The sequence below is a fragment of the Miscanthus floridulus genome, chromosome 2, assembly GCF_019320115.1.
Source record: "Miscanthus floridulus cultivar M001 chromosome 2, ASM1932011v1, whole genome shotgun sequence".
Taxonomy (NCBI): domain Eukaryota; kingdom Viridiplantae; phylum Streptophyta; class Magnoliopsida; order Poales; family Poaceae; genus Miscanthus; species Miscanthus floridulus.
This window is the reverse complement of record NC_089581.1, coordinates 131,697,998-131,713,733: the sequence shown is the minus strand read 5'-3', so window position 1 is coordinate 131,713,733 and position 15,736 is coordinate 131,697,998.

Here is a 15,736-nt window from a genome sequence, read left to right as displayed (position 1 = left end):
AATCTCGAGGACAAGATTCTCATAAGGGGGGTAGAATTGTAACACACTAAAATTAGTATCATTTTAAAATAGGTGAAATTGATTTATTTATGCATTATGTGTGCATTTCAACTTAGCAAAATAATAATTTTTATGAAATTAAAATCAACTATAAGCCTAGATACATGTTGATGCATTCATGCTACTGCACTCTTATTTTTGTGATGATTGGTTTTGACCAAAACTTAAAAGGAGTTCAAAATCTTTTGATAATGAATATGGAAAAATTGTTTGGAAAAAAGAAAAGGGAATTTTTCTTTCATTCTTTTCCCTCTCTTCCCTCCATTTCGGCCTATCAGCCCAACTCTAGGCCTAGAGCCTCTGCTCCCTCCTTTCTCGTGGACCGTGTGCATGCCTTCCCCCTTGGGTTGGCCTAGCACCACGAAGCCCAACCACCTCCGCCATTTTCCCTCTTGCAATCACAACCAGCTGGGGGCCCACCTATCAGGGGTGTCCCAACCTCCCGCTAAAATGGGCAGGATCTGCCCTTATCCCATCGCCCCTGCCGCCGTGCTGGATTCTTCGGCGCCGTAGGCTTATTCGTGTGCTCCGTGTCCTAATAAAAAGGGCCCCAGAGCCACCGTCGCCCCCTTGCTACTCCTAGCACTAGCCACCACCTCATGCAAGCTCACCAAGTCACCATAAACCCTAGTGGAGCAAGCCGCCGGAGCTGCCATGACAATTCGCTGCCTCACCACCGTCTCCACCTTCGTGTCATCCACAGTGAGCATCCCCGCGTCCCCCTCTTTTGTTTTGCATACTTTTCATCTTGAATTGTGGCCTCTAGGGCCATCTCCATGCGCGCCGGTGAGCTATTCTCATCGTCGGCCATGGCAGTTGCCATGTGGGCCATTTCCCGGCCACATAGAGGGCCTAGGCATGATTGTCGTCACCCCCACGTCATTCCTGTGACCTCGGGTTCGATGAACCATGGCCTGTAGGGCCTTATCTGCTTACGCCGATGAGCTGTCACCGCCGGCCATGGCCATGCCATCACTGTTCTGGTCGGCCGACATCGCTTTCACCCATGCCGATTAGATCTGAGCCATTCATCTCTAATCTGATGGCCCAGGATGGCCCATACCCCTTCACTGTGGCAATTTGGTTAAAGAACCCCTCGGTTCTTTAATAATAGAACCCGCAGTCCCTTTGCGCAATCCTGGATTACATTTTCCCCTTTTTGAAAGTGTAAACCGTCTCTGTTTAGATCTATAGCGCGCCTTCTCAATTTTAAAAGCGTATTTATGGTTCTATTTAATTATAGTTTTGCCACTAAACTTGTTTTGCTCAAAAAAACTATGTTTTAGGTCTGATTTGATCCGTTCAAGTTGCGTGAGGTTCATAATTAAGTAATTTATATATTTATGACCCTGTTAATCATGTTTTCTACATTTAAAATTCATGGTTAGATTTAATCTATGAAACTACTATAGGAAATCTTATTTAATTCATAACTTTCATGTTTTAGCTCTGATTTTCATGATCTTCGTGTCTATGTGTTCATAGCGAGACGTAGGTTCATTTTATAAACCTTTCACCTTGTTTTCATATTGTTGGTGTACTGTTCTAATTATAGGCTTGTTTGCTTTGCATGATTGTCTCTGGTTGTGTGTTGTTGCTATGATGATCGAGTATAGACGGTGATCAAGAGTACTAATTTGATGACCAGGACCAGCAGGGAAACTTTGAGCAAGGCAAGTATAGCATGGAATCTCATTGTCCTATTCTCCTTTTAATTATTTAGTCATGTGCATGTGTCTAATTTGATACTCATAAGGATCTCCTAGTTGATGTTTCCTTGTACCTTGAATATCGATGGGTTATACCTGCATATGGGTAGCTGCTAGCGCTCAAATTGACTATACATGATCTGAATAATGATTAATGATGCTATGGAACAAAGGTAAAACTTGCTCTTTGCAACTGGACGATAGGGCGAGAGAGCAATTGGCTTTTGTACAAGATGCTCTTGGCCCTCCACAAGGACTTATCTATTGGCATAAGCTGGGATATACAGTACAATCGAGGGTGCCACATGGGTCTGGCTTTAGCTCAGTAGCAGGATCTTTTCTAGCTTGTTAGTAGTTACTCGAAAGGGCGCAAATGGGGCCTACCGAGCTGAGTATAGTGTGGCCTTTGTCCCTATGTGTATAGCCTACATGGAATGTGCCATTCGAAAGAGGGGCTCTATATTCCCTTGCCGAGGAAACCTAGCGGCTACTAATTTATGAGGGAAACCTTTAAAAGGCTTTATAGTGAACCCTGACGACCTCCCTAGGGAGGGGGTCAAGAGATTAGCTACCTCAGGTGAAAGGGTAAATCATGTCTCTTGGGTAAAGATGTACAAACTCTACAGAGTATTAAAACCTGTTATAACAGCCGTGCTCACAGACATGAGCGGCCTAGAAAACTGACAGAATAGTTGATCACTTGATAATGATGATATTCATGATGACAATTCGAATGTTGTATAGTATTCCTGTTTATGATCATGTGGTTTAATTGGAGCTTAAACACAACTAAATGCTAATATAGTGCTAAAACCTTGACTTACTAAATTGCTGACTGCAGTATACTAGTGTTAGCATTCTGGGCTTCATAAATCTATGTTGTTCTTGTTGAGTATGAGATGTACTTATGCTTGTTTATTTTCATTATTTGGATAAAATCTTGGACGGGTAACAGATGAAAGTGTTTATGAGGACTACCCTGAGGATTTCTAGACTTGTGCTTCACCGGTCAACGTCCCCGTGGAGTTTGAGGCCCTTGTGGAGAGTAGTTACCTAGTTCTTTTGGTTTCATGATAGACTTGTTATTATTGTAATGGATTATTGTGCACGATGTAATAAACATTGTGATGATACTCTGTAATTTGTCGGCTTATGTGCGCAACAGATCTCAGGGCGCACATAAGATTTATGCATCCCATTTTATCCTTAAAATTGGGTGTGACAGTTTACATACACTGCAAGGCAGTACATGAGACGGGTCAAGGGCGAGGAAGGATCATAGGCGGCGACGGCGGGCGGCGGCAGCAGACCAACGAGTAGGTGGCTAAGCAACAATGAGTGTGTTTTGTGCTACCGCCCAGCCGTCAAGCTGATCTACCAATTGACATGGGGCATGTTGTCATTGCCATCGCTGGCACAGGTGCACGGCGATCTTCCATGCCAGACGGCGTCTGCGGCAATATTGTAGACGAATGGGAACTTAGGGCTCTGTATTGCAGCGAGGATTGTAGGCTTCGCCAAGAAATCTATTTCTTCAAATGGGATTTTTTGAATGTGAATTTTGAATAAGAGACTAGTAATATAATTCACCCTTTACGTGCAAGAGTGAGTTACTCCCTCCGTCCTAAAATGTGGTGTATTTTGGCATTTGAATTTTGTCCTCAAATATAGTGTATTCTACAGCTTTTGATTTCCTGTTGCTTTTCCTTATTTAGTGCATAGAATAAAAATAGGAATGTGAGTTGCATTGCAATAGCAACTGTTAAAAAAATGAAACGATACATGTGGGACTCATGCATGGGCTTGAAAATTGACACAAAAGTGTTATCATCCACACTGCCTACAGGCGACGGTGAAGGCTACCGGCGATGGTGAATGGGTCCTACAAAGATGTTACCACCTACTCTAATAACAACGGACATGTCATACGGTGTCATATGTGTCAAAGGCACACCAATGGGATGTTCCAAGCAACAGTAAACATAGATATGTTCAAAGTTCAAACCATAGTAAATAGTAGTAGTATGAACAATTTTTGTACAGGATGTAGAGGCATATTACAATCCAACTACTCAAGGGAAGCGTTAAGAATGATGTCTGGTACATCCATCATGGCTGAGACGGCCGCGAACATGGGCTGAAAGTAGACAACGAGGTCCTCTCGATCACGAAAGGACGACCATGGCGTGAACCCTGGCTCTAGCCCATGTAGGCCCCCACGCTAAAGCTGGGCGGCGGCTAGGGCCCTCGTGGCACCTTAGCAAATGTTGTAGTTGGTCACCTCCATGACCCACACTGAGAAGGCACAAAGACGCTCCTCCACTATCGCCCTGCAGGCGCCACCATGTGGACGGTGGCGACTGCCACCTGGTTGAGGGCGTCGAAGCGATGACTATTTTCTGCTGACAACTAGGCAGCGATGCGAGAGTTGTCATCAGCATCTCGGCTAAGGAGGATCGCCTCCACCATCTACCGGGCTAGGTTATCATTGGCTCGATGCAACTCCACTGCCTCGGCCTACGCAGCATGTGGAGTTGCTCCTCGATGGCTAAAAAAGGTGACAACAAAACCCTACAACTAAACACACAACGTCACATCGCACGAAGTGAAAGAGCAAGATCATGCCCAAAATCACTTACCAGCGAGCTGCACCAGGGCCTCGGTGGCCACAGCCTCCGCCCCGGCCGTTTCACGCTCCGACGCGACAAGCACTATTTGCACAGCATCGAGGCAAAGCTGCAGCCGGTGCGCCTCCTAGCTCTCCTCCCTAAGGGTGGATCGAGGTGCCTGTTGCAGCCACGCCCATGGAGATAGCACTATACAAAAGGGAAGCATCAAGACCACCAACATAACATAAATTGCAAGATCCATACTTAATTACCCATACTCTCATCACAAACTATCACAAAGGAGGAGAGGACTTCCGAACACTCTCTCCTCTAGTTGGTCTTCCCTTGGGCACTTCTGTCGCTCTGCCATTGGATGAGATTTGGAAGATGGGGTGTGTGGGTGGTAATTAAGTGTAACGAGTTTAGAAAGCAATCATACTTGGTACCCCCCTTTTATCGAAGGATATATAGGTGAGCTAGGTGTCCGTTGGATTTCTCTATGATTACACCGAGCGAAAGTAGGAGTTAAGGCAAGGCCACGTCTCCCATGATCTTAGTGGAGCATGCTTCTCCCGGAATCAGTGTTGGAAGTTGGACAGAGAAAATTGACTACACCACGTGGCTCATCTGAAGGGTCTCATCCACCCGGTCACCCGCCACCGGAGTAGAATAAAAATAGGAATGTAAGTACCACAACGACATGAGCCAACATTTCAATAAAAAAGTAAATCTTTATTCATAAGTCTAGTAGGTTACAATCGAAAGGTGTACAATAACAAAGATGTGTATCGAAGACTACTGGGTGTACAATAACAAAGACCTATTGAGTACATAAAACAACCTATACTCGACTGTGACGTCACAAAACTTCCACTAGCATCACCCAAGAAGGGGCATGGAGCGGAGTTTGAAATGATAGAGTTGTAGTCATAGGCTGCTCCAATGAAGAGAGCTGATGAGACACCCACCTCGCAAAGCTTCCACTTGCATCCCCCATGTAGGCAAGGGTTGCAGCGGAAAGCACATTGAGATCTGCCCGCGTGTTCGACTCCTCCATAGAAATAGAAGAGAGGATCACCCCCCATACATACCAAAGGCGGTGATCCTCCCTATATCTTTGCAAAACTTCCACTAGCACCGAGGCAAGCAGCCATTACTGCACCCCAAATGTGGAAGAAAGCCAATCTTCAAGGCCTTATCCCATCGCTGGTGCTGCCGTCGAAGAAGTTGAAGAACGAGCACCATGGCGATGAAGATGGATGACAGGCTCCAAAGCTTTTTTCACTAAAACTAAAGGCAGTTATTGGAGGAAGAAGGTCTGTGGAATGAGTGCAACTGATGGCAAACTAGCTTAACTTGGCTTAAATAGCCCCATGTCAAGACACGTGCGGGGATGTGGGAGGTATGACCCCGGATACCCATGGCAAACTACATGGGCTATGCTCCCTAGGGGCAGTCCATCACATAAGAAGAAGACCTACGGTGCATGGCACTGCTCGGCATGCACCGCAAGACATCAAGGGCGATATCCTAAAGATACTATGAGATCTATTAGGATACATTCGATCCCATGATTCATGTAATCTATTATTACTTTCCGGTTATGTCCTAGATCTAACCGACTTGTAACCCTGCACCCTAGACTATATAAGGTGGGCAGGGACCCCCTCAAAACACATGCAACATCATACGATAGCCAATACAAACCAATATACCATAGGAGTAGGGTACTACATCATGCTGATGGCCTGAACCTATCTAACTCTTGTGTCTCTATTACCTTCTTGTTCTCAATTACACACATCTCTGCCGACCAATCTATCTTTGTGGGATACCCCTCGAAGGACTGCCGATGATATTCTATTGACAGTTGGCGCGCCAGGTAGGGATGTGCATGTTGTTTCCATATTGAACAAGTTGGCACATTTTGTAGGCTCTTTGTCCTTCCCACAGCCTGACTAGATCTTTATGGTTGGATCAAACTCCTAGGTCATCAACACTAACAGAAACAGAGAGCTCATCGAGCTGATGCAAATCAATTTTGCACCCACCAACCTAGCACCTACAACAGCAGGTCCGATCTTGGAACTGCCTCTGAGGTCATCTTCACCAACAACCCGCCGCCTGCTCCCCCACTACCCAAGGAAGCAGATCAACAATGATGATCTGATCACATCCATCGATCAGGTTGGACAGAAACTCATCGATTGCCTCTCCATCATAGAATCGGCTCTGACCACTCTGGTTCAGTGCCGACCACCCTCTAATTCAGATCTATCAGAGGCTAATTAGGAAACTCTAGGGGTTATGGCCCTACCCATTGGGTTCACCAGCATCGCCGCCACCTATCAAGGTGCCCTAAGGGGCAAATTCACCGACTAGGTGGGAGACATCTATCCTCTCGCTGACCAGCCCTCACCAACTATCAACATGCTACACATTGGCCAATGCTCCGAAGCATCCCTCCACACCATCCCAAAGGAAAACTCAGACTCTGAGTCCTAAGGCTCCATGAAGACTGTCGCCATCCAATCTCCTTTCCTGCCCTTCTGAGGAGGTGGGATTTTTAACGTCAACATCGATAGCCCTCCATGGGATGGAGAAACCGACGAGGACCATGCCGCTCGTGTCAACAGGAACACCAACCATGCATAGTGTTGAGCAAATGATGCTGCCATTGTGCTAGCCAAAGCTACTCATAATGAACAGCTCGACTTGCAAGGGAGGGAACACCCACTCCAACCCAACCTCGACGACAAATTTGTCCATGTTAACGGCCACGATGTCTACAAGACCCCAAGCGCCAACTTGGCTGTGGCCACCAATGAGCTTGCCCAGCTCGAGCAAACACCAGAGGTCACCAAGGTCACCGCCATGCTTAAAGCGGCGCATTGCCAGGTCAATGAGATCCATCAGGATTAGAGACCTTCCCACTCGATGAGCTCGATTCACCTATCTGTCGTGCCAAGATCTAATCGCTGCCCTAGCAGAAGCTGTTTCATTGACCAGCATTGTGATGATGGACAACCTCTCTAGGGGGGAGCTAGGGGGAACCACATTGACTACCCTTGCCAACACGACCAAGAAGTCAACCAAGACATCCGAGTGCACATCAACAATCTCCGGGACGCACGATGTCATATCAACGAGCACCATTTCTCTCATCATGAAGAAGAAGTACACCGATGTCAAGAGTATGAACAAGAATTTGGTAATTTGAACATAGCCCTCTAGCCACTTAACGTCTCTAATACCACCGATCATGATGGTCATGATCCCAAAGGGCCCCAAGCATTCACTAGGGCACTCCAAACACTCTAGTGGCCCCATGGTTTCAAAGTCATCGGGGTCTAGTCATACGAGGGGTGAATGAACCCCACACAGTGGCTACAAGCTTATGCCGCCACCCTACGTGCCGCCAGGCGAGATACCAGTGTCATGGCAAACTATCTTCCCACCATGCTCACACCAACCATGATGAGCTAGCTCACGGGCCTCACCCTAGATTCCAACAGATCCTAGGAACAACTAAAGAAGGTCTTCACCGACAACTACATGGCTACGTGTACTCGGCCGGGCACCAAGCACGATCTGAACCACATCTATCAGAAACCATCCGAGCTCCTCCGTAGCTACATCAGATGCTTTTTTTGAGATGAGGAATTCTATTCCCAACATCATGGAAGCTAAAGTCATCACTGCCTTCATCTAAGGACTCCATCACCATGACCTCCACTCCAAATTCAATCGCAAGCCACCAAAGGGGATTGGCGAGATGATCATGACCACTGACCAGTATGCCAATGCTAAAGAGGCTAAAGTTTGCTTCAACGAGGATGCGGGCACTCACCACCCAACTCGCCGCAGCGATGAGTGCCCCAACAACCGATGCCACAGTGATCACCGCAACGATGACTGCAACCACCGATAGGATAGCGCCTGTGATCGGCTAGAAGGGTATAGATCTGGTCGCCACCGCTGACCAGACCACATCATCACCGCCATTGACGAACCTCACGCCAAATGCAACTACGATGAGTGGTACAAGAAGATCCCCGAAGTCCCATGCCCCCTCCATAAGAACAGCAAGCACAAGATGAAGGACTACCTCGGCTTGGCTAAGGAGTTCTAGGCCAAAAAACTAGACGACGATAATGATGATCGAGCCAGAGGCCGATGACCACCTAGGGACAATAACAATGCCTTCTAGGATCATGACAAAGTGGTAGCCACTATCTTCAGGGGCCTCGCTACCGCCAAGAGCAGAAGAGATCAGAAGCTCAACGCCCGTCGGGTGCTCGTCATCAGCACAGAAGACGCCATCGCCAACCCTAGCTATCGCCCCTGGTCTAAGGTCCACATCACCTTCAGCAGGGCCAACCAGTGGGTGGACATCCCTTACATAGGGCGTTTCCCCCTCATCCTTGATACCACCATCAAGAAAGTACTCTTCAGGAAAGTACTCGTCGATGACAGAAGCGCCCTAAATCTCCTCTTTGTCGAAGCCCTGAAGGAGCTGGGCCTCAAAATAGAAGACCTCACTCCCTTTGACTCCTCCTTCTAGGGTGTCTTACCTGGTAGGGCATCCAAACCGCTAGGAGAGATCACCCTCCTAGTACAGTTTGGCATGGCTAGCAACTCCCACGTTGAGCACATCAACTTCTACGTCGCCGACTTCAACACCGCCTACCACACCATACTTGGCTGGCTAGCTCTGGCCAAGTTCAAGGCCATACTACACTACGCCTATCTGGGGTTGAAGATGTCTTTGCCTATAGGAGTTTTGGCCTTGTGGGCCAACCTCTCCATCACCTACGCCTACAAGATAGAGAGTCTCGCCCTCATCGATGCCACCGACCTCTCCATCTAGATGGCTAACGTGGTCACTAATGCCAACACGGTGCCCGTCAATGACCTGGAGATCCTAGCGCTAGAGCCTCCTCACGCCTTCACCAAGTCCAAGGAAATGAAGGAGGTCGGCCTTGGCCTCGATGACCCCACCAAGACCGTCAAGATTGGGGCCCACCTTGACCCCAAATAGGAAAGCGTGCTCGTCTTCTTCCTACGTGCCAATGCCGATGTGTTTGCTTGGAAACCTACAGACATGTTGGGGGTACCGCGGGAGAAGATCGAGCACTCCTTGAATGTCTCACCGACCGCCAAACCGATCAAGCTAAAACTCCAACAATTCACGCCAGACAAGAAGGAGGCTATTAGGGTAGAAATAAAATAGCTCCTAGCTACCGGATTTATTAAAAAAGTATATCATCCTGAGTGGTTAGCAAACCCTATTCTTGTTCAAAAAAGAATAAAGAATGGAGAATGTGTGTTGATTACACCGATTAGTCTGCTTCGGATAGACGAGGTTGTAGACTCCACTGCTAGCTGTGAACTACTCTCCTTCCTCGACTGTTACTCTAGCTATCACCAAATATCCCTCAAAGAGGACAACCAGATCAAAACGTCATTCATCATGCCTTTTGGCACGTATTGTTATACCACCATGTCCTTCGGACTCAAGAACGCTTGGGTGACCTACCAAAGGGCCATCTAGATGTGCCTCGGTCAACAGATAGGCTACAATGTCGAAGATTACATTGACAATGTGGTCGTCAAGTCCAACACCACCAACAATCTCATCGCTGACCTCGAAGAAACGTTCGCCAACCTAAAAAGATATAGATGGAAGTTGAACCCTTCAAAGTGCATCTTTGGAGTTCCATCCGACATACTCCTAGGCTACATCATCAGTGCCCAAGGTATCGAACCCAACCCCGACAAGGTCTCTGCCATCACCAATATGAAATGGCCAACCTGCGTAAAGGATATACAAAAGCTCATAGGGTGCATGGCTGCTCTCAGCCGCTTTATATCAAGCCTTGGTGAAAAGGGACTATCGTTCTTCAAACTACTTAAGGCTTCCGAGCGCTTCTCCTAGTTAGAAGAGGCTGATACAGCTTTCGAGCAGCTCAAGTTGTTTCTAACAAAGCCTTCAATCATCACGGTGCCTCAACCAGATGAAACCCTACTGATCTACATCGCCGCCACATCTCACGTCGTTAGCATAGCTATCGTCGTCGAACACAAGGAAGCCGAACACGCCTATAAGGTGCAACATCCGGTCTACTTCATCAGCGAGGTTCTTAATGAGTCCAAAACTCATTACCCTCAGGTTTAGAAGTTGTTATATGCCATTTTGATCACGTCGCATAAGCTCCGCCATTACTTTGAGTACTACAAGATCGCCGTGGTCACCGAGTTCCCTCTAAGGGACATCCTCCGTAACAAAGAGGCCAATGGCACATCTTCAAGTGGGCTATCGAGCTCGGCACTTACTCCATCGAATTTAGAAGCAGGCCTACCATAAAGTCACAGGCATTGGCTGACTTTGTCGCTGAGTGTACTAAGATCTAAGAGCTCATCCCCGCTACTTGCCTCGAGCAATGGGTGATGTACTTCGACGGTGCCCTCAACATCAATAGTGCTGGCGCTGGCATTTTATTCATTACTTCGACCAAGGACAAGCTTCGATACGTCCTCTGAATTCATTTTCTAGCCTCCAACAACGCCACTGAATATGAAACATGTCTCCACGAACTTTGTATAGCCATCGAGCTTGGTGTTAAATGCCTCATGGTATATGGAGACTCCGCGCTGGTCACCAACCAGGTCAACAAACATTGGTCCTGTTCCTGTGAGAAGATGGACGCGTACTGCGCCAAAATCAGGAAACTTGAAGGAAAGTTCTACGGTATTGAGTACCACCATGTGGTATGAGATCAAAATCAGCTCGTTGACCACCTATCTAAGATAGGCTCTTCCCATGCTGTGATTCCTCCTGGGGTCTTCGTTCAAGACCTCTTTATGTCATCTATTAATGAAGAGAAGGAAGTTCAAGAAATCCCCCCCTGCCGATCAGCTGGTACTTACAGTACCTTCACCAGCCAGCGATTGGAGGGAACAGTTCATCAAGTACCTCACCAGCGCCAATGTACCTGCCGACAAGATCAAAACTGAATGCCTAATCCATCACAGCAAGCATTACGTGCTGGAAGACCGAAACTTGATGAGGAAAAGTGCCAAGGAAGGGATACTGTAGAAATGCATCACCCAAGAAGAGGAAGTGAAACTACTTCTTGAAATTCACTCTGGTTCCTGTGGCAATCACGCAGCCTCAAGAAACCTAGTCGGTAAAGCTTTTTGAGTTGGTTTTTATTGGCCCATGGCCATCGCCGATGCAGAGGACCTCGTCCGATGTTGTGAAGGATGTCATTTTTTTGCCAAACAAATACATGTGCTGACGTAGGAATTGCAGACCATCCTAGCTTCTTGGCCTTTTGCATGCTGGGGACTAGACATGATTGGGCCTTTCAAGCCTACGCCAGGCGGTTTTTGGTACGTATACATCGCCATTGACAAGTTCTCCAAGTGGATTGAATACAAGCCGCTTGTTTCAGCCACTGCAAAAAAAATAGTTGAGCTCTTCGAAGATATCATCCATAGATTCGGTCTCCCGAACAGCATTATCACCGACCTCGAAACTACATTCACTGGTCATCATTTTTGGGACTTTTGCGAAGACCAATGCATCTTCATCAAATACATCTCTATTGCCCATCCTAGAGCCAACGGCCAGGTCAAACGGGCGAACGGCATGATCCTCAACGCCCTCAAAAGAGACTATATCAGAAAGAGGAAAAGCATCCGAGCAGATGGCTCAAAGAGCTCCTAGTTGTGGTCTAGGGGCTGCACACTTAAGCTAGTCACAATATCGATGTGTCTCCATACTTTTTGGTCTATGACTCAAAAGCCATACTTCTAGCAGATATTGCCTTCCGAGCACCTAGGGTGAAACATTATAATGAAAAGTAAGCCATAGTTGTTCAGACAGAGGACATCGATAGGGCCAAAGAAGAATGCCTGATCACTTGCATCCGCATAGCCAAATACCTAGAAGGCTTGTGAAGATACTACAATTGCAACATCAAAGGTCGTTCATTTGCCGTCGGCGACCTCGTTCTCCATAGAAAATAGAAAACCAAAGGGATGCACAAGTTCTCCTCCCCTGGCAAGGGCATTACATGGTCAAAGATGTTACCCAACCAGGGTCTTACCAGCTATGTAACTTGGATGGAATTGATATCCCCAATTCGTGGCACATCGAGCACCTTATACATTTCTATCCTTGAAATGCTCTAGATATGTACTCTACACTCCATAATGAATGAAGTTTTTTGTCACCATAATTTGTCTCTGTTATTTCTCCACTTCGGTTTAATCTCCATTTGCGATCGCCAGCTCTATGCTACTCTAGTTTAAACTCCAATACATGATCTCCATAAAAGCTCCGCCCCATTTCTCCATACTAAAATATCTCTAAGATATTTCGCCAACCATTGAGCAGTACATGTTCTGCACTGTGTTCTTTGGAGAAAACCTAGTCTTCGATCTCTCCCTACACGTGCTACAGGCTCCACACTCTACATTATGGGTGGTCAGCTATGGTTCCTCGGTCACGTTTGTTCCTCCTACACGTGCACGGGCTCCGCACTCGATGTTATGGAATATGGGCTAGCCAAGGCCAAGAGCCTAGTAACGAACAAACTACTCGGACGCTACTTATACCATGTATAATTGTGTTAGGGTTAACAATACATCTACTTTTCACCAAAAGTGATGGCAAACTACATAAACATGCACACGATGTCAACTTACAACATTTAAACAAATACATAAATGTTTGTTTATGCCCTCACCCATTTAACTCTCCTCTCCAGCTGTTACATATAGGTCTCCGCCTATTCAGGTCATTGAGCTTGGCCCTCATCGTCCACCTCACCAAATAGATCAACATCGCTGGCCAGCCTTTTTGCCACGTCCTCCACCTTATCTTCTAGTTGCTGCTGCTTCATCGCACCCATCCCTCTAGCGAATCTAGCCCCTATCGCTCAAAGATCGATGGCAGGGTAGTGGGACTAGACCACTGCTAGGGCGTGTGTCACGACGAAGACAGTGGCATCTTGATTGAAGCTCTTGAAGTTCTCCCACACCACCTTACATCTGTCGATGATGGTGTCCAGACGTGGCGGCCTGTCGTCGAGCCGAGGAGCTACCTCCATATCGACGTAGTCGAGCATAGGCTTGACCCCGGCAACCACAGCATCAAGTTTCCCCCTCTAGGTTCTAGTCTCTACCTCCAGCATGTCAAACTACACCTTGGTCCTTTGACAATATTCTACAAGCACCGAAAAGATCCGTCAAGGGAAGAAATCACTTCAGCAACAACTCTGACCATGAACTACTCACCTTTTAGCTCCTCGGCCAGTTTCTCCGCTCACCTAGACACCTTCTCCTTCTCCTCTTGGAGTTGATGGACGACCTGACACAACTGTCGAGCTCTGCATCTTGCTCTACAAAATTGATGATCGTCAGCAACATCAAGACTGTTCGATAATGATTAACAAATTCATCGATCCACAGTACCTTTCTTCTACTCGAAGATGCTTCTTAGCTGCTCGGAGTTGTGCTCTAGCTGCTCAGAGTTGCGCCTTAGCTGCTTGGTGACAGTCGTTAGCTGCTCGGATAAGGCCCCCTTTTAGTATTCTAGGTCCCTCGCTTTGACTCGGCAAGATCTCATTCACGCTGGGCCCTATGGATGTTCCTCTCCATCAGCTTCACCGCCTCCTTCAGCATCGTGTTCTCCTCAGCAAGGGGCTCCATCCTCTTGATCAGTTGCTGCCATTGTGTGGTAGTTCGTGGTATGCCCTGCAAAAGCACCAAGATTATGAAGAACTCCAATATCCAATGCCAAAGACGAACATCGCCGACACAACACTAACCTCAATTTGCTTCATAACCGTGGAAATGGTGGACCACAGCCTTTTCACCTCCCTGGTGGTGTCCTCCTCTTCCATGACCACCACTTCATCCCCCTGCTTGCAGAGGATCTTGAAGGCTTGAGGTCGTGATTCTTCATGCACAATCTCCTCAACCTCGTCCTCTTTCTCCGTAGCGAGTGGCGCTCCTTGGGGGCTCGGTGGTCACACAGAGCGTCTGACCATGCCTTGTGACATCTCAGGGCACGCCGTTTGCTCCTCCAACACTACCGACCTCTACGCCCCAGACTTTGACATGACGTCGGTAGCTCCCGCTCCCGCCTCCAAAGGTTCGGTGGCTCCTGTCGTCACTCCTGGTGTCTCCATCGCATCGGTCGCCGTCATCTCCAACCATTCTTTGCCGCCAACTCCATCAGCAGCGATGGTTGACTCCTCCGCAAGCCGCTGAGCTCTCAGGGACTATGGGATGGGGTCTGCTAGCATTGCCTCCACACTGAGACCACCCTTGGCTGCTCACCAGTCTAGCCTAAAGGACTAAGATCCTCTACGCGCCTTGTTTTGCATTAGATCAGTTCATCAATCATCATAACTATAAAAATCGGACAACAAATGATTCCCAAGCAAGGATACTAACATGTTAGGTTCTTGGTACATGGTTCTAAACCAGCGCTGCCTCCCCAAGCACCCAAGCATGGCTCTGGGGACAACCCATGTGCCCTGGGCTAGAGGTCTTGTGGCCCCCGCCATCGGCCACTCCTTCGCCTATTGCTCGGGGACTCCCTTCCCTCCCTTCGACTGCACCTCCAAGCATGTTGCGTGGTAGTGCCTCAGTGCTTGGAGGAGGAGCTACTAGAGCTCCATCATCATCTGACCACTCGGACATCATTGCACTCTACATCCGAATGGTCTGATCGCCACCAAGCGAGATGCCGCCTGGCTTGTGGGGAGCTACATCCGCTGTTTTCCTCTTCTTTCAGGCCAGCTCATCTGTCACCACCCTTTTCCCTGAACCTTCTCCAACACTTGGGGGCTCTCTGTCTGACCAGCACCTACGCCCCTAGATTCAAATGAGGTGCTGACGGCGCCTTCCTTTGGTTGAGTGGTTGGCCTGGCATCTACCGCCTTTGGCCAATCACTCATCAGCATGCCCAAGAAGTACGTCGCCCATTCTAGCAAATGGATCTTTCCACAAGCAAATCAGATTCACTACTTGGCATGACACTAGATAAAAAACACTAGGACCAACAGTCGAGATTTTTACCTGAGCAGGTGGGTTCGTGCAGTTAAAGTCTCTCGGTTGCCCTGGCACCCTATATAGTGTGTTTGGAGCAAATAGCTTAGTGGCCTAGTGCAGCATGGCCTCCTTCATTAGCCTCTCTATCCTCTCCCAGGTGCCGTTAGTGTCCCCCTTAAAGTCAAAGCCCATGTGGGCCCTCTCCTTGTAGGGCTGGATGTGGTGCATTATGAAGCTCACCGCAACCACCACTCCGTTCACCATCACGCCCCTCATCAGCTCGAGGAG